A 21762-nucleotide genomic window follows, 5' to 3' on the forward strand; every position below is an offset into this window, starting at 1 on the left:
CGCATCTTAAAGAGCTTCTGTCTTCATTCACGTTCACTGTGCTGCTCTGAACTTGTTAACACTGATAAAGCATCAGAGGGGTACACTGAGGACTGTCAGGACGCAAATGTAAGGGTTTTTTTTTCCCTTTTACTTTTCAAGTTGACTTTTGAACTTTTGACCCTCTGAGCTGTGACGTAGCTTTGCGCTGTCCAATAGGAACGACGCGTCGGGCCAAAACACGGAAGACTAGTGGCAGAAACCACTGATCTGTACAAATGGTAAATGGACTGCATTTATATAGCGCTTTTCCATCTGCATCATACACTCAAAGCACTTTACAATTATGCCTCACATTCACCCCGATGTGAGGATGCTGCCATACAAGGTGCTCACTACACACTGGGAGCAATGGGGGCTTAAAGACCTTGCCCAAGGGCCCTTAATGATTTTCCAGTCAGGCAGGGATTTGAACCACAGATCAGTGCAGAAACCATGTGTGTGAAGAAAAATCCTTGGAAATGTGTTTTGTTGTTGTTGTTTGTTACCACAAAATTTCTGATTACTGTTTAAAAAAGTTTAGAACACTTGTAATTAAAATAACTAAATCAATAAATGGTACTTTAGAAACCTTTCATATTTCAGATTAGATCATTTCTTTGTTTAACATAAGGAACCTTGGACATTTATTTTTAGACAAATAAAATAAGATGGAAATTTCTACATTTTTTTAAGTCTGGTACATAATTACTTGATTGTTCAAGCTACCTCAAGGAGAAGTGCACTTGTTAGCATTATTGATCATCAATAATAGCAAATTTAGCATTTGTTCACTGTTCATTCAGTTTTTTAAAGTATTGAATCGGGACTTGGTATCGGCAGATACTCAAAATCAGATGACTCAGAATCGGATTGGGGCCAAAACAACCTGATCGGGACGTCCCTAATTATTATTATTTCATAATTGTAATTACGATTATTATTATTGTTGTTGATAATGAATGTGTGTTTTTTGTGATATTAATGCTGTACAAGTTAAAATATCATCATAATCATCATCATTAAACTTTATTTCAGACACATGGTCCATAGTAACATAGAGAAACATACAAAAAACAAAAACAAAAAAAGACAATAAAAGACCAATTTCATCCATGGCCATGTAAACTGAGGCGCCAATGTTTCCACAGTCTAGAAAAGAACCTGACCGAGCTCTGTGCAGGGCTGGTCAGGTTGTGCATGATGCTGTTTATACAATCTGTGAGTCTGCACATGCATCTGTACATGAGGTTTCTGAGCACAGCAGCACAGGTTGGGACATTGACATTTACAAACATCTGACTGGCACTACTCCATCGTGGCACCTTAAGCAGCATTCTCATGCCGTCATTGTATGCAACCTGAAGTTTGTGCATACTACTTTGTTTGTAATGCCGCCACAGGTGGGCAGTGTACATTGAAGTGCAATATGCTTTAAAAGTGCAGTTTTAACAGGTACAGAGCACATAGAGAACTTACGAACAAGCATATTAGCTTGTGCATATTGAATACAACGCTGCCTGTGAATGTCTCTATCATCAGACAGGTCAGCGGTTATGTAATGTCCCAAGTATTTCACTTCATCACACACTTGGAGGATGCTGCCCGACAGAGAAAAGGCAGGAAAACACAATTTAGAGTCCTCATTACTTCTGACAATCATGATGTTGCTCTTTTTTGCATTGTATTTAATATCAAAGTCTATACCGTACTGAGAGCAAACCTTTAACAGCTGCTGCAACCCAGCACTACATGGACAGAAAATTACAAGGTCATGATTCCGCCATAATTGAATAATTTCATCAGGTCCATTTGCACAATCTATATTAGTTGGCAAGGATGTTTTTAAATTGTTCATTGTTTTTATTTCTTTCCAGAATTCAGTAGGACTATTCTGCTGTAGTTTCCTTGCAAGTGACTCAGATTTCAAAGCGTTTTCATTTCTCTTAATAAAGTGTAAGGCATATTTAAAATGAGCATTTGCCCGTTTCTTATAATCAAACACAGGACCATGTCTAGGTTTGCCTAATTCAGCCCACAGTTTAAAAGCCCTTCTAGCTTCAGCATGAAGCTCTTCTGCATACTCATTCCACCCTGGCTTGACTTGGAACTTTTTAGTTTTATACAAGGACCTACTAGAGATAAGAAGAGAGTCTATAATTTTCTCATACAGTAAGCACAGTTCTGCAACATGTGCATTTTTACAATTTATGTCAGAACAAACCACTGTGCTTTTTGGCAACTCAGTATTACTTAGCCATAACTCAGACTGGATGTAATACAAGTTTAAATCCTGCGCATTCAGCTTGTCCCAATAAATTTTTCCTTCTTGTGTCTCATTATTCATGGGCAAAAGGGTGGGTAAATTGCCCACATTTATAGACAAGGAAAAAGGGACATGGTCAGATGTAGCAAGTTCATAATTTATCCTCATGGCCTCTAAAGAGTCATGTGCATCCTCAGAGCAGATACAGTGGTCTAACCATGATGTTGTGTGCCACATTTCACTGATGTAAGTGTAGCTATCCACAGGCAAAAGCATTTCACTGTCACTGTCATTAAGTCATTGTTGGAGCAGAACTGCTTTAAGTGATTACCAAATAAGGATTTACAGTCTCTCACATCAGCATTCATATCACCCAAGATGTAAACACAAGTAGATGGATTATCTTGGATAAATGACACAATACAGGCTAACCTATTAAGGTATTCATCCTCATTATGGGGGCTTTCATAGGGTGTATATATATTCAGTATAATGAACTTTTTATTTCCACAGCTGAACTTAATTCCTATAGCCCAGTCAACATCCAGTCTTATCACTTTAATCAGCTGGTCCAATCTCTTATGCCACAACACTGCAACACCTCCAGAGATTCTGCCCCGCACTAACTTGGTGCTACAGTCAGTGGTCGATTCACCTGCTCCATAGAAGTCTGCGTGCAGGGAGTTAAGTCCTGCTTTGCCAAAAAAGTCTCCTGGACACACAGTACATTACACGTTTCCAACAGTTTATCCACCACAAGATGGCGTGATTTGTCAGCCTCAGTATGTCCCACGCGCAATCTGCGCACATTGTATGACACAATATTAATGTTCATTTATTGAGGCGTGCCAGGGCGCGGCTGCTCTCCTGAAACACCAGGTGCAATCACATATACGGGGCGCTGCAACTCCGCCTCACTTCCTGATCCAAGTGCCACGCTCTCAGTATTTGCTTTAGGTCTGCGTGGCTTAAAGTAACGGTGGACATAGGTCCCCGCTGGCCAAAGTTGTGGGTCCTAAAGTTCAGACACTTCATTACACTCTGTCGTGACCTGAAATTAACTAAATCGATTGCTACTGGAGTCAATCTTCTGACACGTAATACGCTTCCCCAGTTTCCCAGACAGATAAGAGGATAGGGTGTCAGCTTCAAGCTCAGGAGAGAACCGAGTGGCAAACACACTCACCAGTTTAGTTCTAATCACTGGGATGTCGTCCTCGGCTCCTGTACCGATTATACCAATGTTTCTGCGCTGCTCCTCCTTAGGGCGCGCGTCCACTCTCACACCATTACGCAGCGCCACTTTGATTGGAGGCCTCGTGCGCTTTCGTCACCACAGGGCTCCATGTTTGTGATGCCGGCAGCGCGTCCTCACTCTCCCCCAGTGGCTCAGGTGCAGGAGCCGGTGTTTCCGCCTCCGCAGACGCTGCCACTCCGCTCGACCACTCCGGCAAACCACAGATGCTCTCGACAGCCGCCAACCGGTGATCCATAGCCACTGTGCTCGCACCAAGGTTCTCATTCACACTGGCTTGAGTCTCCATAGCCGCTCTCAGACTTGAGACTTCCCTGCTCAGCTGCTCCACTCGGCTGAGCAGAGCTGAAGCATCCAAGCTGCCGAATCCGACAGGTGGTAGCTCATCCAAGTAGTGTGAGACGAACCTGGGGATGTCCTCTCCACATTCATTAAGCACCTTTAGACAGTCTTTGATGTTATTTGCTTTTTGGGGGCCTTTGTGCCTGATGCAGCGCACTGAAGTCGCGCACATTTCAAACAGCAGACGTTTGGACTCTTCAATCCACTCAGATGAAAAATTGCTTGAAACTAGCAATATAATTTCATCTTGTGTCAGAGTTCTCATTTTGATGACAATAAAGTTTAGAAGTTCATCCTCTATAATCACTCTCCCATCTGCAGTTTCATACACAAAAATCTCAGATTTTGCTTGAGGGCCACCAGCTCCTCCAGCACGCACTGCTACCCCTGCCACCATCTTGAATTCCCCTACTTTGCCCACATTGCGTATTTTCGAACGCAATGCGAAAATACCCTCGGCCATATGAGCATAAAATAGGAAACAGGATGTGACCTTTTAACCTCTTAAAATAGGCCAAAGTTAGCCATAGTTGAACTTGTCCAAGGTCTGTGTCCCAAGAATGTTCCCTGAAAATTTGAAGACCCTGACAGTAATAGGAATGGATTTATGCTGAGCACAGACAGACAGACAGACGAACGGACAGATGGACAGACGCAAAGTCTTCGCCGTACCTCATGGCCATATTTTGGCCTCAGTTAAAAAACAAAAACCCATAAGTTAAAAGTCTGGAAAATATAGTATGTTAATCATAGTTTAAGGTAAATAGAGATTTGTAGCATTTAAAGACAATAACTTTAAGACAAATACATGAGCTACATGATCTGTGCTCCCCTCCCTTTTGCCCTCCATTCTGTTGTTCTTCAGTGTGATTGGTTTATCCAGGGATGACTGTCATGACCTGTGAAATCAAGCATATTATCTTTTATTTAATCTAGTTCACTTTCAAGGAGTGTTGGAGAAGCATTATCTTCAGTGCACACTTTCACCTACTGAATGTCTTTCCAGGGTAAATATGTGCAAAGGATTCCACCGTTGTGGGACTTGTCTCTGGCTGCCTCTATGTGCTTTGTCTTTTCTGTTCACAATCTTCTCTAATGTTTCTTTGACTGTCACGGAGCGGTCCAGTGGTCTCACAATGAGCACGGATTCAGGTCTATCACAGTGTTTGAGACTGGGAGACAATGAGCCTCTGGTTTTGCAGGCACATGGCAATGTGCTGATTGGAGGGTTGTTTCCTCTGCATTATATGGTTTCTGAGCTACACCACAGCTACCACAGTGCACCTCAGTATCCTTTTTGCAGCGGGTGAGTGGGTGAATATTGAGCAAATTTGTAGCGCTTCCTAGTTTCCTTATTAACACAAAGGATGTGTTTACTATAGCAGAGATTATTGTAGTCAATCAAAGTCTGAAAATGACATTTTACAGATTTCAAAGCACAAAATGGAGCGAAATCTCCATATGTGGACTCAGTTAAGGGTAGAAAAAACAAACAAAGCAAGTTGTGTAGAATAGCAACTCTCTGTTGAAAAAGTATCCTCTGCATGCTGACATTAAAGTACTCGCAGACTGTGGATACTAGAGCGTCCACTTCTGTTCAAAGATTTAAGATTAATCTTAAAACATACCAATTGTCTGCTGTTTATATTTAGTGTATACTGTTACTTTATTCAAAATGAAGCCCTTGTTGATATCTACGTGTGATTTAGTTTTTTTATTTTTCATCTATTTAGTGGTTGCTGTAATTTTATAGTTCTTTTTGACATTTATATTTTTATTAATTGTGCAGTCCTTTGAAACTTCTAACTTGAACATGCATTATTATTATTATTATTATTATTATTATTATTATTATTATTTGTTATTGTTTCTCACCATCAGATCTCACCATCATTGTGTCCTTGCCATTTACAGATGCTGACTGCTCAAATGTTAACTTCACTCCAAAACATGACTCATTGGATGAACTCAATTCAGTTTTTGCAAGATTTGTATTCAATAAACACATGTAGCCCAGCTCAATTAAGTTTAATTATAAAGCATCAATCTTCTTCTGTGTTTGTTGGGATTTTGCACAAACTTGAATTGAGTTCATTCAATGATTTTTTTTTTTCATTTTTTTTTTAAGAGATTGGATTATGTATGTTTTCACAGTGTATGCAAATGTTTGGTGCGTTTGAAAAGCATTTATTCTTTTGTTTGTTTTGATGAAATTCAGTTGTTCAGTGGTCATTGGTTCCGGCAAGAGTTGGTTATATTTTGGTGGCACTTTTGTTCCAAAATGTTCCTTATGTCTTTTTCCCCCCTTCTTTCACTTAGTGTGACAGGATGTTTAACAAAATGTAAATTACAATGTTTCAAAGAGCTATAGATGAACAAATTGTTGGCCCTTGACAGAGGTATGGCCTCTCTGAATGATCGCAGGCTGGTCAAATGTCATCTCTATACCAGGCTTAGATATTGGGTATTTATGATATAAGACAACATATAACTCAAATTTGTTATACAACATTATTGTATGTCTTCCAGTTTTGATCACAGAGCTTTCCGCTGGATGATGACAATGGTGTTTACAATCGAGGAAATTAATGGAAATTCTAACCTGTTACCTGGTATTAAACTAGGCTACAGACTCATGGACAGCTGTGATCACATCCACACCAGCCTGAAAACTATTCTGTCCTTACTCAGTCCCCCCACCCCCCTAAAATGTGCAATGAAACAAATGGGAGACGTAAAAACAAGACTGCCAGTGGGTAAAACTACAGGAAAAGCAGGGATGACACATATGCTGCTCAGAACGAGAATGAGTAAAAGTAGTACAACAGTGCCGTACCATCTTGAAAAAGTAGGAAGTTACCTAAAATTGAATGTAACGGAGAACAAATCAGAAGGTGCAGCATTATCTGAAAGTTCATCTCCTTGCCTGGCTGGTTCTCCTGTTGCTGCTGTGATAGGACTTGCATCCTCTTCTCCAACAAGAGCTGTAGCCCAAACTATTGCCCCCTTCAACATCCCATTGGTAAGGAATACCAACATTTTCTTTTTTAAACCGTAAATCACACAATAATCATTAATCATGTAACATAGTTTAAAAAAATATAAGCAACTTTATCTCCCTGTAGGTGAGTTATTTTGCCACTTGTACTTGTCTTACTGACAAAAATGTGTATCCCTCATTTTTACGGACTATACCGAGTGATGTCTTTCAAATCAGAGGACTTGTACAGCTGCTCACGTTTGTTGGATGGACGTGGGTGGGAACAATAGGCACCATGGTAAGACATTATTGTGCTTCATTAATTTATTTTATTTATTTATTTTACCAATTTAAACACAAATGAAGTGTTCAGGTGCAAAATGCAGTAAGTCATTTTTTAATGTTGAAAAAAAAAGCATTTTAAAATGGGAATTTAAAGGAAAACCAATTCAAAAATGCAAGAATTTCAAAAATAAAAAGAAAATGGTGTGTTCAAATTCTTTAAAATTATGTATCTGAACCCTTCAAATATTATGTTAAAAACAAAATGTTGATATGACTTTCAGGATGATTACAGTCAGTATGGTATCCAAGCATTTTCTCACCAGTTTGGACAAGAAGGTGGATGTCTAGCATTCCACATGACAATCCCCATATCACCCACCATGTCTGAGATACGAGACATGGCAGATAAACTGCAGAATTCAGCCACACGGGTTATTGTGGTCTTTGCCACAGAAGGACAGCTGCTGGGGCTGCTGTCAGAGGTAAGATCCCCGCCTCTTGATTCATACAGTTCAGGAACAAGTTCACTTTTTATAAGCCAGTTAGGTCTCTGAGTACTGTCCTCACTGTTGTCAATTGCCTTGTATGAGACAGATCCTTATTTCCACAAATTACTGAAAGGGAACTAAGATGGGTATCAGTCAGGCATCTGCAGTCAAGTTCCAAATTACCTCAAGCCACATTTTTAGGGGAAACTGGGGCACAGTGAATCAGTAGCTATATCTGCAAAACTACATATATATTTGCAGCAGTTGTGGCATTTTTTTAATGCATAAAGGCATCCCCCATCTAAATTAGTGTTTTGTTTGTAAATTTTGTGGATGTCAGTGTTTTTGTATTTATTTCTCACAACAGAGGAAAGGCTGCCCAAAAAAACCAAAACAAAATGTTATTAGTTAGAAGACTACCCCGTCCAACTGATGAGCATGTGTTATGTCTTCTCCAAACTATCAGCTATTTGATAACATGACTCGTGTGTCACATGCACCCGGGGCACAGTGAATTGGGGCACAGTGAATCAGTCTAGAAAGTGATTTACTAAGCCCCAGTATCAAGTGGATGACAAATATTACTCATTGAAGCTTATACATTTATTTTTTCCATGAATTATTTCTATAATTTGTGTATATAAACAACTGTTTTCATGTTTGAACAGAAATCATGACAGTTGTATTTATAATAGATTCTAAAGGACATGTCACTATATAAGACACTCACATTACATAGCTGGTGGTTTGCTGGATTATAGTTTGTATATGCATCAGCATATGTTTAATCATTTTGAAGAAATATTTATAATCATGTGTTTTTTTGTCATTATGAACTTGAACTTATTTATTTTGGAACACAAACTCGACAATAACAAAACTGATACACAAGACAATTCCACAGTAACATGTGTGACCAAAAATCCACACGTCACTGTGTGGATTATATTTTACGTTGATTCACTGTGCCCCAGACACTGATTCACTGTGTCCTGTGAATTAGTGTCTGGGTTACAGTGAATCAAAAAAATTTAAAATCAATTTTAAAAACCTGTAAATTACATTTGGGGAGACCTCAACCTATGCATAATGTGTTTATGCTGCCACAAAACAACATTTCTGATCCACTGTGCCCCAGCTTCCCCTACATAGCGTCATTAAAAATGGATTCTCACCTTTTATGAATACCGTCTTTTCTGGAGTATGAGTCACATTTGTTTTACTCATTTGGGAGGCCCTGTGACTTATACTCCGGTACAACTTATATACTGAAAATTCACAAGTTTGTTGTTAATAACAATCATAATAACTATATATATATATATATATATATATATATATATATATATATATATAACTTTCCCAAGAATCAAAGCACTAAACAAAATAAACTCCAATAATAAAATAAATGCCAGTTGAAAAAAATACACTACAACAATGCACGACATAGCCCATAACACAGAAATAGGTGTGACTTGTAGTCCGGTGCAACTTAGCATACTCCTATGTGACTTGTATATGTTTTTAGCCTCTTCAAGAGGCCTTTTTGACAGGTGCAACTTATGTTCTTTGCGACATACTACAGATATTACAGTACTTGCTTCGTACACTGATGGTAATATGATTACATTTCTATAGGAAACTGCTACTCACTGCTAATACTTGAAATGTACATGCCCACTATTGCTGTTTACTACCAAGAACGTTTGCAAAAATGTGCAACAACTATAGAGCTGTATGTTATCTGATTTGTCTCTAAGTAAAGATGTGTTACTGCTGCCTTGGCTAACTTACCAAATGGACAGGCAGAATTTTTTATGTTGTACCTTTGTTATTTATATTGCCCTATTTTAGTATTATTGCATTGTGTGTAATTAATACAGTTAAAAGCATTTGACGGACAAGAACCAAGTTCCAGCACTAGTGCAGGGTTGATGTTAAACAGTATATGATAAATAACACACAAAGCTGGCCATTTTCAGATGTTGCTGTACCACTAGCATGCCAAGGACTACAACCTAGATTGTTTGTCTTAAATCATTGCTGTTTTGAGCTAATAGTGGATTTTAGTGCTGTATCATTAAATTTTAAACTACTTTTTTTTTCTTTCAACAAAACATTCTCACAAGTCAAAGATGACTACAGCACCGAGAAGTTTGAATGCAAACAATAATTTGACTAGAATATTCAATATCCAATATTCAAATATGCAACAACAAATCTGCCTCATAATGTCTTCACTGCTTTTTCTATCCAGTTGGCTGAGAGGAATGTTTCTGGCATCCAGTGGGTAGCCAGCGAAGCTTGGGTGACTGCCAAAGTATTAACCTTGCCCCGATTCCATCATCTCCTTGAGGGTACTTTGGGCTTTTCTTTCCCTGGAGTTGAAATCCCAGGTTTGAAGAAGTTCCTGTTGAGTGTCCGCCCTTCTCCCAAACCTGGAATGGAATTCATCAATATGTTTTGGGAAGAGCTGTTTGGCTGTAGGCTGGAGTTTGGCAGCAAGAGACCTAATGGAACTACAACAGCTCTCTTGGATCACTGTATGAAAATGGCTGTCTCTCCAACAGAGTATATCACTTTGTTTCCACCTATTATCAAAAAGACAAATGTATCCAAGGTGACAGTTTATAAGAATGAAGGTATTGCTGAAAGACCTATATGTAACGGTTCGAGGATCTGATGAACACTGACACCAGTTACACTGATGTATCTCAAGTCAGAATATCCTACAATGTGTACAAAGCTGTGTATGCCATTGCACATGCGCTACATCATTTACTGAATTGCCATTCTGCTGAAATTAACAGAGGGATGTGTGAGAACAAGTCATTACTTCTAAGCAGGTGAGCTATGAATCAAACTGCATTCAAGATTTTCTTTGGCTTGTTTATTGCTTTATACCTTTTGCCAAAGGGTCTTTGTCTCTTCTATTTCTCATATTTTCATGTAGTTGTTGTCCCCACCTAAAGACAGTAAATTTCACCAACCAGTTTGAGGACCAAAGTATATTTTGACTCCCAATGGTGAGCCGGTCCCTCTGATGAGATCATTAACTGGCAGAAGGAGAAGAATGACATTCAGTGCGTATTATATTGTGTACTTGTGTGTGTTCCTTGTAGTTACTTATGTAGTAAAAGGAAATGCACTAATGCTAGATACTAGATTGCAGTTTGATTTTATTCATGGCATTGTCTTCAAATAGGTTTTATGCTACACTTAGATTTATCAAAGTGGGAAGTTATGATGGTTCAGCTCCTTTGGACAACAGCTGCAGTTAGAACAGAGTACCATTGTTGGACAAAGGACAATCACAGGTGGCACTAAAATATTTTAAATTTCTTTAAATATCTTTGTTGAGCCTGTTAAACTCAATGCTACACCTATCTCTGTACAAGGTGCCAGTATCTCAGTGTAGTGCCCCCTGTCAGCCTGGCAGCAGACAGGCCAGGCGTCCAGGAGAGCCACACTGCTGCTTTGACTGTCTGCCCTGTGCTGATGGAGAGATCAGCAACCAAACTGGTAATGCATGCTTTTTATCACCATACTGTATATTCTGGCTTCTGGGTGTGTATGTTTTGTTTTGTTTTTTTAACTGAATTCCACCGTATGTGTCCTCAAAGGTTTCCACTGAGTGCACCAAGTGTCCAAAGTATTACTGGCCAGACAAAGCCAGGGTGAAATGCATACCAGGGGACAAGAATTCTTGTCTTTTTATGACACCATGGGCATCATCCTGGTGGCACTTACCTTCTGGGTGTCATCATTACAACTGTCATCACTGCCATCTTTCACCGTTACCGCGCAACACCCATCGGCAAAGCCAACAACTCTGAAATAAGTTTCTTTCTTCTCCTGTCGCTCAAGCTTTGCTTTTTGTGTTTCCCTGGTGTCATCGGACAGCCGACTGTGTGGACATGGCAGGATCCGTCAAGCTGCATTTGGCATCAGCTTTGTCCTGTGTCTGTCTTGTCTGCTTGGTGAAGACATGGTGGTTCTCTCAGCCTTCAGTGCTAAGGTACCTGGTTCCAGGACTTGAATCCGCTTTGGTCCTTCCCATCAAGAGGGCACTCATCCTCTGCACAACAAGTCCTCAGGTGAGCTTAAAGTGATTTTGAGCAGGAAAAACAACAAAATAACTTCTCTGATATATGATAAGAAGACATCAGAAAATTTTAATATTTTGAATTGAATTGAACATTACCGTTTTCAACTGCCACATCACAAGTCCAAATTAAATTAGACATCTATGAAAAAAGGTCATAAATGATAGCCCCTCCCCCTTCAGTTGCTTGCATCTATTATATACCACCAGCTGTAGTAAAGCATTTGTTATGAAATTGCTGGATAGCAAACTCTGTACACATGTAATTGATAAATATGATTTAAAAGTCTGTTAACTTCAGTTGATAACACCATACAAAATTATTTCAGACCATAAATCAGGTGGTAAATCAAGAGTCTTGCCTTCTGGCTGCATATTTTCTCAAGTACACTGTCTGCAAAACATCAGACACAGCCCAAATCCATCTCCCGATCTCACATTCCAATTTACCAACACTCGTGAACAAGACCCTGACAACCTTGTCCACTAACAATAACTAGCAATAATGCTGCCCTAATAAAAGGGGACAATCCACCCTTTTCCAAAAGAGGTCTCAGATTTAGAGGTGCTGAGCCTCATCCCAGTTGCTTCACACTCAGCCTCAGACCTGCCCAGTGCATATTGGAGGTCACAGTCTGGTGAAACCATCAGAATCAGATAATCTGCAAAAAGCAGATACAACCAAACTGGTCATCCCTCAGACCCTGATTGCGCCTTCAAATCCTGTCCATGAACATCACAAACAAGACTGGTGACAAGGGACAGCCTTGGGGGAGTCCAACACCTATCAGGAACAGGTCTCATGTGATGTAGATACTATGGACTCAGCTCATGCTATGGTCAAACAGAGACCAGTCTGCATGTTGCAACGGTTCTGGTACCCCACTCTGCAGCAGCACTCCAAGCCCCTTATAATTAGCTTAAATAGCAGTCCATCATTCCATGACCAGGATGGAACACTCCTGAATTTGAGGTTCAGCTAATGGCCTAAATCTCCTCTTTAGTACCCTGGCTTGGGCTTTCCCAGCACTCTAAACCCAAACAAGCTAGCAGAACTCGAAAATATGGAGGAAATTGCCGCAACATTTTTGAGTTCATAAACTTATAAATCAACTGTTACCAGAACTTAAAGTTTGAATTATATGGTAATTGTACCTCATGATTACAATTACATTAAAGTGCTCATTAAGTAAAAGTAAGTTCCTTTAGCTGCTCCCTTGTTTTTGACAGCAGATCTGAAGTGGATCGGCATGTTGAGCTGGCAAGTTTTATGTTGGATGCCCTTCCTAACGCAACTCCACATTACATGGAGAAATGTGGTCGGGGATTTGAACTGGGAACCTTCTGCACTGAAACTAATTGCACTAACCACTTGGCCACCAGCCCTATTAAAGTGTTCATGAAGTCAACTCAAATATTTTCATATGTGATTACTTAATTCTTTTAAGTTGGGCTTAAGTTAAGCTTTGAAGTTTTACTTATTTAATATCCAATTAGTTCAAGTCAGTTAAAAATTCTGAGCTTAATTTACTCAAAAAGCAAGGCCATGTTAGACAAACTTGAAATATTTAAGGAAGTAGAACATTTTCTTAAAACTGTGAGATTACACTACTAAATGTCTTTGATTAATTTGAATATTAGGGTTTACAGTGAGGGAGGGAAGTGTTGTTGTGAAAGTGTAGTGACACGGACCCACAACAGGGGGCGCAAATGAACGGTCAATAGATGAGCCAAAAAGTAACAATTTAATGTTGTGAAATGTGCACAACGAAATACAGACAATCTCAGAATATAATTACAGTCAAATCACAAAGGTGACGTGTGGGCAGGCTCGAGGATAGAAGACGGCTGTCCTGAGAAGAGCCGGAACCACACGATTTCCACCACCACCGAACCTGGTGAATACTAGAGCCGCCAAGTCCCGAATTCCCAGGTGATCACCGTCCCCGACTGTCGGATCTGGTACTGCTGGCGAGAACAAAGACAGTCAAGTGTAGGTGTGTGCACACCCAGTAACAATAACGGTGGGAATGCCACCTCCACCTCTCACTCTATAACTTGCAGAGTACTGTAGTGATTCCTCAGGGGAAAAGAGTGCCTTCTAGCGCTCTCTCAGCTTCCACCGACAGAGGTACCGGTACTCCTGCAAACACTCACAATATACAAATAATATTGTAACACAAAACGGCTGAGGATATTACCTCCAATGAAGTATGATATCTCGGCGATGAGGTGGAGATGACGTCTGGGTTTTATGGAGTGAGATGATGAAGAATGAGTGACAGCTGTCAGGAAATAATGAGTAACAGCTGTCACTCCCGGCTGTGTCCGTGGCGGCAGCGCCCTCTCGTGCCTGAAGCCCGCACTTCAGGAAGGGCGCCCTCTGGTGGTGGGCCAGCAGTACCTCCTCTTCTGGCGGCCCACACAACAGGACCCCCCCCCTCAACGGGCACCTCCTGGCGCCCGACCAAGTTTATCGGGGTGTCGGCGGTAGAAATCGGCCAGGAAGGCCGGATCCAGGATGAAGCTCCTCTTCACCCAGGAGCGTTCTTCGGATCCATACCCCTCCCAGTCCACCAGATATTGGAACCCCCGGCCCATTCGACGGACGTCCAGGAGCCGGCGCACTGTCCAAGCCGGCTCCCCGTCAATGATCCGGGCAGGAGGCGGCGGCGGACCGGGAGCACAGAGGGGTGAGGTGTGGTACGGTTTGAGTTTGGAGACGTGGAACACCGGGTGGATCCGCAGTGCAGTTTTGACCTCCTCTTCGTGTACCCGGGACAAGGCATCCGACCTCTGGTTCTTGGTCCCGGGGCGATAGGTGATCCGGAAGTCAAAAGGACCGAAGAACAGTGACCAGCGGGCTTGCCAGGGGTTCAGCCGCTTGGCGGGTCCTGATATACTCCAGGTTCCGATGGTCAGTGAAACCGTGAACGGCACAAGACGCTCCCTCCAACAGGTGTCTCCACTCCTCAGAGCCTCTTTCACCGCAAGGAGTTCTCGATTGCCGACGTCATAGTTCCGTTCAGCTGGGGGTCAACCTGCGTGAAAAGTAGGCACACGGGTGAAGAACCTTATCGGTCTCTCCGCTCTGGGACAGCACGGCTCCTATCCCTGAGTCAGAGGCGTCCACTTCAACCACGAACTGGCGGCTAGGGTCGGGCTGCATCAAAACTGGCGCAGTAGAGAACCGTCGTTTCAACTCCTTGAACGCGGCTTCACACTGATCCGACCAGGTGAAGGGGACTTTTGGAGAGGTCAGGGCTGTCAGGGGGCTAACTACCTGACTGTAGCCCTTAATGAACCTCCTATAGAAATTAGCGAAGCCGAGGAACTGTTGCAGCTTCCTACGGCTTGTTGGTTGGGGCCAGTCTCTCACCGCCACAACCTTGGCCGGATCAGGGCGACGGAGTTAGAGGAGATGATAAACCCCAGGAAGGACAAAGACGTGCGGTGAAACTCGCACTTCTCGCCCTTCACAAACAGTCGGTTCTCTAACAACCGCTGCAGGACCTGACGTACATGCTGGACATGGGTCTCAGGATCCGGAGAAAAGATGAGAATATCGTCCAGATATACGAAGACGAATCGGTGCAGGAAGTCCCGCAAGACGTCGTTAACCAGGCTTGGAACGTCGCGGGGGCGTTGGTGAGGCCGAACGGCATGACCAGGTACTCAAAGTGACCTAACGGGGTGTTAAATGTCGTCTTCCATAAGTCTCCCTTCCGGATCCGAACCAGGTGATACGCATTTCTAAGATCCAGTTTAGTAAAGATTTTGGCTCCATGCAGGGGGGTGAACACGGAATCCAACAATGGCAATGGGTATCGATTGCAAACCGTAATCTCATTCAGCCCCATGTAATCAATGCATGGATGGAGTCCGCCATCTTATTTGGCCACAAAAAAGAAACCTGCCCCCATCGGGGAGGTGAAGTTCCGGATCAGCCCGGCAGCTAATGAGTCCCGGATGTAGGTCTCCATTGATTCGCGCTCAGGTCGTGAGAGGTTGTACAGCCAGCTGGACGGGGAACTCAACGCCTGGAACCAAATCAATGGCACAATCGTACGGACCGGTGCGGGGGAAGGGTGAGTGCCAGATCCTTGCTGAAGACGTCAGAAAGATCGTGGTACTCAACCGGCACTGCCGTCAGATTTGGGGGGACTTTGACCTCCTCCTTAGCCTGTTAACCGGGAGGAACCGAGGATCCTAAACACACCCGATGGCAGGTTTCGCTCCACTGGAACCACCACCCCAGACTGTCAATCAATCGGGGATTGTGCTTCAACATCCATGGGAAGGCCAAAATCACGCGGGAGGTAGAAGGAGTTACAAAAAACTCAATCTCCTCCCGATGGTTTCCAGACACCACCAGAGTTACTGGTTGTGTCTTGTGTGTGACTAAAGGGAGGAGGGTGCCATCTAGTGCCCGAACCTGCAATGGGGAAGGAAGCGCCACCAGAGGGAGCCCTACCTCCCTTGCCCATCTGCTGTCTAGCAAATTCCCTTCTGACCCCGTGTCCACCAGTGCTGGGGCTTGAAGGGTTAAATCCCCGCTCAGGATTGTAACTGGGAGTCGTGTGGCAATCTGTGTGTGTCTCACGTGAATGTTTTGACCCCCCCTTAGCCCAGTCTCTGAGGGCGGTTGTTGTTGTGGCCGTTTGGGGCAGTTTTTCTGTGTGTGCTCTTTTGAGCTGCAGAGAAACACTCCCCGTGGATCAGCCTCCTCATTTTGGCCCTGTGCGTTTCCCTAACAACGTCAGCAGGGGGAGCTGTTGCCCCACAGAGCGCTGCGGCTGTGGAGCGTGGGGAGGGCGGCCCCTTTTCGAACCCGGAAGGGAGAGGGGCGGCGCGTATCTGGCCACGTCCTTCACCTCGCTCCCGATGGCGTTCCTCCAACCGATTGTCTAACCGTATAACGAGATCGATAAGCCCATCTAAATCCCACGGTTCCTCCTTAGCTACCAGATGCTCCTTCAGGACTAACGACAGTCCGTTTATGAAGGCGGCACGGAGCGCAACGTCATTCTAGCCGGACCTCGCAGCCGCGATGCGGAAGTCGACTGCATATTCGGCTGCACATCGGCGCCCCTGTCGCATTGACAGCAGCATTGTTGAAGCGGTCTCTCCTCTGTTAGGGTGATCAAACACTGTTCTGAACTCCCCCACAAACCCAATGTATGCTGATAACAACCGTGAGTTCTGTTCCCAGAGCGCCGTAGCCCAGGCGCGTGCCTTACCCCGAAGCAGAGCAATCACATAAGCTATTTTACTAGCATCTGACGCGTACATGACGGGACGTTGTGCGAAGACAAGCGAACACTGCATGAGAAAGTCCGCGCACGTCTCCACACAACCTCCGTACGGCTCAGGAGGGCTTATGTATGCTTCAGGGGATGGTGGGAGGGGTTGCTGAACCACCACTGGAACGTTCATATCCTGCACAGGGTCGGCAGGAGGAGGAGCTGCAGCAGCGCCCTGAGCGCTCGCCGCCATCTGCGCGGAGAGAGAGCCTCCACCCTGCGGTTCAGGAGGATATTTTGCTCGGTCATTTGATCCAACCGAGCCGTAAAGGCGGTGAGAATGTGCTGCAGCTCACCAATCACGCCTCCTGCAGACGCCTGCGCTCTCTGCTCTCCCATTGGTCGTTCAACAGCCGGGTGACGCCCCTCGGAGTCCATGACGCTGGCCGAGATATCCTGTTGTGAAAGTGTAGTGACACGGACCCACAACAGGGGGCGCAAATGAACGGTCAATAGATGAGCCAAAAGTAACAATTTAATGTTGTGAAATGTGCACAACGAAATACAGACAATCTCAGAATATAATTACAGTCAAATCACAAAGGTGACGTGTGGGCAGGCTCGAGGATAGAAGACGTCTGTCCTGAGAAGAGCCGGAACCACACGATTTCCGCCACCACCGAACCTGGTGAATACTGGAGCCGCCAAGTCCCGAATTCCCAGGTGATAACCGTCCCCGACTGTCGGATCTGGTACTGCTGGCGAGAACAAAGACAGTCAAGTGTAGGTGTGTGCACACCCAGTAACAATAACGGTGGGAATGCCACCTCCACCTCTCACTCTATAACTTGCAGAGTACTGTAGTGATTCCTCAGGGGAAAAGAGTGCCTTCTAGCGCTCTCTCAGCTTCCACCGACAGAGGTACCGGTATATAAATGTCTGAACGATTTGGAGCTTTGCTGCATCAATTTTTTCCAGAAACTGTGAGAGACTTCCAGGTGGACACCATTCGGAAAATTCTGTTGGCTTTCAGGGACAATTTTATGGGGATTACACAGATTAAGGAGTGCTCCAGCCGGTTTAAAGACCGCCCACAGCTGCTGAGAGCGCGCCGCGCTCTGAGCACCGATCGACAGGCTGAATCAACCAGATCATTTCCAACGTGAAGGCTTTGTTGATCCGGGACGTCGTCTGACTTACACAAAAATGGCAGGAGACGTGGACATCAGTACTTTTTCGGCACATTCCACTGTTACAGGAGTTTTTTCGTGGAAAGAAAAGCAGACGGATGCGCCACCATGCCGTTCATGGCGCTGCACAAAACCACCTCCGTGTTGGTCTCACAGGACGGCTTTGAGATGGCTTTCAGACGGCTGTCGGTGGGTTTTCAGTCGTGTGACTAACCAAGAAATTGTGGATGAGCTGGACATGCCAGAACATGTCCTGTGAGGCTTCATCACGGAGTTGCTTTGCGCCATGCGGCACCGCTGCGACGCGCGGAATTCCTCCGCTCCTCTTTCCATGACAAAAACTCCTGTAACAGTGGAATGTGCCGTTCATTTCCAAACTGGACGCTGTGTTTTATCCGGGACGTCCTCTGACTAGCACAGGAATTGCGGAAGATGTGGACATCAGCACTTTTTCGGCACATTGAGACAGACGTGCGGAGGAATTCTGCACGTCGCAGGAAGTGAAGGTTGGAGTGGAGTGAAGGTTCAAGCTTGGCTGATGCAATCACATGTGATTCAAATCCGTATGGTTTTTGAAAAAAATAAAAATGTCTGATACTTTTCTAACAGACCTCGTATATATATATATATATATATATATATATATATATATATATACATATATATATAACTTATCTTTATTAACTTGATCATTACAAATTTTCATTGCAGAAGATAGTTACAAATATAACAGGTAAATTATAATTAAATTATACACTGTGTCAATGTTATGCATATCCAAAAAGAAAATACAGCCTGCATTATAACAAGAAAAGTGAAAAGGAATGAGCTAAACAGTTCAATTTGAGAGGTATCTTTGGATCGCGGCCCATTCGTCCATAAATTAGTCCATTTTCATTTGTAGACCCACAGTTATTTGTTCCATGTGGTACACTTCTTGTAATTTGTTCCTCCATTGAGCAATGGTGGGGGCTGTGGCCTGAGCCATGAGACCGTATTCATTTTCTTGGCAATCAAAAGTAATATTTTTAGCAAAGGAAAGTTACAATTTAACCTGAGATCATTAGGAAATATTCCCAGTATTATGTGACTTGGCTCTAATGGTATTTCAACATTTAGGCATATTTTTATTTCACTTTGTATATCTTTCCAATAATTTGTTAATTTTGGGCAGTCCCACAAGACCACACCCCCTCCAACACCGGTCTGAAGTTCTTCCAAATTTGGAAGTGACAAAAGGAGTTATAAAGAATCTTACCTTAGTTTTCCATTCAAATTCCCTTAGGATTGGACTCTTTGTTATTCTATGTCCCTCCCGCAACACCTGTTCCCAGTCCTCATTCTCAATTATTATATTAATTTCCAGCTCCCATTTCCCTTAATGTCCAGTGTGTTCACAGTACCTTCTTGTTGTAATATTTTATAAATGTGAGAAACATATTTGCTCTTGATAGTTCTTTTAATTACTGAAGTAAAAAAATCTATACTGGAGGGTGGAGCCTGCAAGGAGACCAGATAATAATAATTATTTTTTTAATATATATATATATAGGTAATGCCTCAGTTGTAGGTATTCGTAAAAGTCTTGGGTTGGAATATCATAATTTTGTTGCAACAGACTTCCACTTTCAACCATTTGCCCCAGCATGATGAGGCCATTTTCAACCTAGTTTTTAAAATTCGGAGCAGGAGAGAACTCCGGGTTATGCTGAATCCTTATTAGTCTACATAAAGAGTTAGGGAGATTTAGTACCTTTTTAATGTTTGACCATATAGACAGAGTAGTTTTAACCCATTCATTTGTAACTGTTTTCTTCTTCGTTGACCATGCATTTGGATTTATAAATGGGATGGTATCAAGAAATATCTCTGGACAGTCCCCTTGTTCCATAATACCCCATATGGATTTGTCCTCTTTACAGACCCAACATTGACCTGAGTTGACCAGCATAATAGTCATTTTTTAGATTCGGGATATTTAGTCCCCCATGTTCTTTAGGACACATAAGGGTTTTAAGTCTAATCCTTGGACGTTTATTCTGCCATATAAATTTTGAAAGCCATTTATTGAGTGTTGTAAATGTAAACACTGGAATTTTCAGAGGGAGTGTCTGGAACAGAAAAAGTAATCTTGGCAATATGTTTATTCTTACTGTTTCTATCCTCCCTACAAGTGAGAGAGGCAAGATTTCCCACCTAGTAAGATCTTTTTTGATTTCATCCATCAATTTACCATAGTTGACTATGACTTTAAATAGTTGTGACATTTGTGAAGTAATTATAATACCAAGATATCTCAGTCCTTGCTTAGACATTCAGAGAGCTTACCACAGTCCACTAAAGTTCTTATAAGAGGAGTTATAGATATGGCAGGGTCTCTAATATAGCTTAAAATATCATCAGCAAAGAGAGAGATATTATGTTATTTTTTATTCATATCCACAATGCCTTTGATAGTTTCATTTATCTTGATTGATGCTGCCAGCGGCTCTATATTGATTGCAAATAACAAGGGGCTGAGACAGTCGCCGGACGGACAGACTCCTCTTTCTTAATAGAAGAAATCAGAGCATCCGTTTACTCTGATATGAAATTTAGGATTTGTATATATTATTTTTATCCATTCAAAAAACTGAGGATGAAAGCCCATAGCTGACAGAGTTTTATACAAAAATTGATAATTGACCGTATCAAATGCTTTTTGGGCATCAAAATTGATAAACGTTGAATTTTCTTTATTGTTTTTGGCCTGGGTTATAACATTTAAAGTCCTTCTTATATTATTGGCAATATATCGGCCTGGAATAAAACCCGTTTGATCTGGGTGAATGAATTTTTGTTTATGTTCTTGTATCCTTTTGGCTAAGATATTAGTAAGCAATTTTAGATCATTGCACAATATGCTGATTGGTCTGTATCCATTGCAACATGTTGCATCCTTTCCTTCTCTACGTATGACTGAAATTATGGCCTCGGACCATGAGTCAGACATATCTCCATTCTTAAGTGTATAGTTAAAAACCCTCGTCAGTAATGGTACAAACGGTTCAATAAAACATTTATAAAATTCTCCGGGAAACCCGTCGTTCCCGGAGATTTGTTTTTTGTGTTTTTTTTAACTTTCTAATTCCCCCTCTTAGTTCGCTCTCCATTATGTCTGAGACCATGCCTGACGCCTCTTCTCTGGATAGTACTGGGAGATTTAAGTTAGACAGAAATCTGTCACACTTCTATTTCCATTCATCCTTCATTGTATTTGGTTCTTCATAAAGCTTTCTATAATAGGATGCAAACACATTTGCTATTTCTTTCGGCCTATATACCTTAATCTTAAGAGTAGGATCAATTATGTTAGGAATCATTCTGTCTGCTTGTGCTTTGCAAATTTGAAAACCTAACAGTTGACTTGCCCTGTTTCATAATATTTTTGTTTGGTAAATCTTAAGGCCCCTTCTGTTCTATATGTAAGAATTGCAGCCCAGTCTCACTTTTTTTTTTCGTGCTCTCGTGACGAAATGAGTCAAATTTTCGGGATGTTTTTTTTTTTTTTAACTCACTACTGAGATCCTAATCCTACTCCTACCCCCGAC

The 21762-nt window shown here is 42.4% G+C and overlaps 1 pseudogene; it reads left to right on the forward strand.

Moving 5' to 3' along the window:
* Nucleotides 1-21762, forward strand: part of LOC117508975 — a 112741-nt pseudogene that overhangs the window by 37952 nt on the left and 53027 nt on the right.

This window comes from Thalassophryne amazonica, chromosome 4 (assembly GCF_902500255.1).
Source record: "Thalassophryne amazonica chromosome 4, fThaAma1.1, whole genome shotgun sequence".
Taxonomy (NCBI): domain Eukaryota; kingdom Metazoa; phylum Chordata; class Actinopteri; order Batrachoidiformes; family Batrachoididae; genus Thalassophryne; species Thalassophryne amazonica.